Here is a 3,085-nt window from a genome sequence, read left to right as displayed (position 1 = left end):
TCTCTCTCTCTCCCTCTCTCTCCCTCTCTCTCTCTCTCTCTCTCTCTCCTCTCTCTCTCTCTCTCTCTCTCTCTCTCTCTCTCTCTCTCTCTCTCTCTCTCTCTCTCTCTCTCTCTCTCTCTCTCTCTCTCTCAACATATTGACACATTCTTGTTTAAGCTATCCATTCCTCACACTCAAGTCTTTCTCTCACTCTGACATCCACTACCATCCATTCTCTGTCATCCCTCGTGAGCTTGTAATGCGAAACCACACACCCTTTGACGGGTGGTGATAGACATGCAATATACTGGATACATATGGGATCTTGCAACATAGGCACAACTCACTGTTTGTCATACACAGGCACAGACACACATTGACATAAAGAATACACAACACCCCCACATGGCTTAATTAAGAGTATTTTCACTGTATTAGGCCCACATTAACGCATAATACACACATATGTACACACACATTTTTAACTCGCACAATACACGTTTAGATAGAAGCAACAGTATCACATATGTACAGAATAAATTTTGCACACACACATAAATATGTTTTAAAAAATTCCACCGCTCGCATGCAAACACACACACACACCAATATAGTGTATCTGTATTACTGTTTGACACTTCCCATGGGAAAAGACCCTTTCGTTCAACGACAGAAACACAGCACTGAACTTGTAATTTATTGTTTGTACAACTGGTATGTGAAAAAAAGAACCATGTGATGAATTTATTTATTATTATGGTAATGTTGTATCATGTTTACTATTTAACTAAGAATATGACTGTGCAGAATAATTCATTTTGAAGAAAATTGTGTTTTCTAGTCATCTACATGAATATATGTACATAAAATGTATATATTTAAAAGCTCTGTGTCGGTTTCATTCATTTATTGGACGTGTTCAGAATTTTTTATTTACATTTTACTAGGAAAGACCCTTGGGGTACGAAACCTCTTTTGAAAGGGCGACTTGAACTAACGTAGCAAAGTATCCTCCCTCTCTCTCTCTCTCTCTCACTCACTCACTCACTCACTCACTCACTCACTCACTCACTCAGACTTTTTACCTTATGTACAAGAGGTTAAAGCTTAGTTCCCAGATCTTGTCAGATGATGGCATACGGTCCTGTAACCACGCATACAGCGGCTACAGTGGAAGTTGTGCCCCGTCACCATGTGGTCAGAACTACTCCTGTTCGATCGTGTGACAATGCACTCATGTCAAATGGTACATATGGTAATCAGTCCCTTCGTGGACTGATATAAAATCCCAGTTCAATCATTTAAAAAAATCATTATTGACAATGAATGCCGTTTTTTCGTTTAGTCAATCGGAATTTCGAGCACAATGGCGACGGACAGCCAGACTACACCGGTCTACAGCAGTATAACAGCCAGGAGAGAAGAACGCAAAGATCATTTCCACTCTTTATGAAGAAGAGCGCAAACAACTGATAGGGGATAAATGTATAACCATTATAAATCACAGCATAAGTCACAGTTAAGAAAGGCAACATAAAAACCTAGTTGGTTGCTGTTTAGTGTCACCCTCACCTCATGGAGTTCAGGGAAGACCATACACTTGCTCTTCCTTTCTCTCTATTCAATGGCTGTACCTCATATACAGTGGCAAGAAAAAGTATGTGAACCCCCTTGGAATTACCTGGATTTCGGCATAAATGTGATCTCAAATGTGATCTGATCTTCACCCAAGTCGCAACACTAGACAAACACAGTGTGCTTAAACTAATAACACAAATGATTGTATTTTTCTTGTCTATATTGAATACGTAATTTAAACATTCACATTGTAGGTTGGGAAAAGAAGAAGAAAAGAAGTCATTAGATTTTGGTTAGAGCTGCCCTGCCCCATAAAAAACACTCACAAAATCTGAGTTTGCTATTCACAAGAAGCATTGCCTGATGTGAACCATGCCTCGAACAAAAGAGATCTCAGAAGATTAAGAATTGTTGCCTTGCATAAAGCTGGAAAGGGTTACAAAAGTATCTCTAAAAGTCAGTCCATGGTAAGTCAAATGCAGAAATTTCAGCATTGTTGCTATTCTCCTTAGGAGTGGCCGTCCTACAAAGATGACTGCAAGAGCACAGTGCAGAATGCTCAATGAGGTTAAGAAGAATCCTAGAGTCTCAGCTAAAGACTTACAGAAATCTCTGGAAGATTCTAACATCTCTGTTGACGAGTCTATGATACGTAAAACATTAAACAAGAAAGGTGTTCATGGGAGGACACCACGGAAGAAGCCACTGCTGTCCAAAAAAAACATTGCTACACGTCTGAAGTTTGCAAAAGAGGACCTGGATGCTCCACAACGCTACTGGCAAAATATTCTGTGGACAGATTAAACTAAAGCTGTGTTGTTTGGAAGGAACACACAACACTATGTGTGGAGAATAAAAGGCACAGGACACCAACATCAAAAACTCATCTCAACCGGCTGCTTTGATGCCTCAGCTTGCTATCATCGACGGAAAAATTAATTCCCAAGTTTATCAAGACATTTTGCAGGAGAATGTAAGGCTATCTGTCCGCCAATTGAAGTTGGGTGATGCAACAGGACAACAACCCAAAATACAGAAGTAAATCAACAACAGAATGGCTTCAACAGAAGAAAATACGCCTTCTGGAGTGACCCAGTCAGTCCTGACCTTAACCCGATTGAGATGCTGTGGCATGACCTGAAGAGAGCAGTTCAAACCAGACATCCCAAGAATATTGCGGAACTGAAACAGTTTTGTAAAGAGGAATGGTCCAAAATTCCTCCTGACCGTTGTACAGGTCTGATCCGCAACCACAGAAAACGTTTGGTTGAGGTTATTGCTGCCAAAGGTGGGTCAACCTGTTATTAAATCCAAGGGTTCACATACTTTTCCCACCCTGCACTGTGAATGTTTACACGGTGTGTTCAATAAAGACATACAAAATTATAATTGTTTGTGTGTTATTAGTTTAAGCAGACTGTGTTTGTCTATTGTTCCGATCTAGACGAAGATCCGATCAAATGTTGTGACCAATTTTTTGCAGAAATCCAGGTAATTCTAAAGGGTTCACATACTTTTTCTTCCC

This window comes from Oncorhynchus clarkii, chromosome 7 (assembly GCF_045791955.1).
Source record: "Oncorhynchus clarkii lewisi isolate Uvic-CL-2024 chromosome 7, UVic_Ocla_1.0, whole genome shotgun sequence".
Classification (NCBI taxonomy): Eukaryota; Metazoa; Chordata; class Actinopteri; order Salmoniformes; family Salmonidae; genus Oncorhynchus; species Oncorhynchus clarkii.
Note: the sequence above shows the minus strand (reverse complement) of the source record.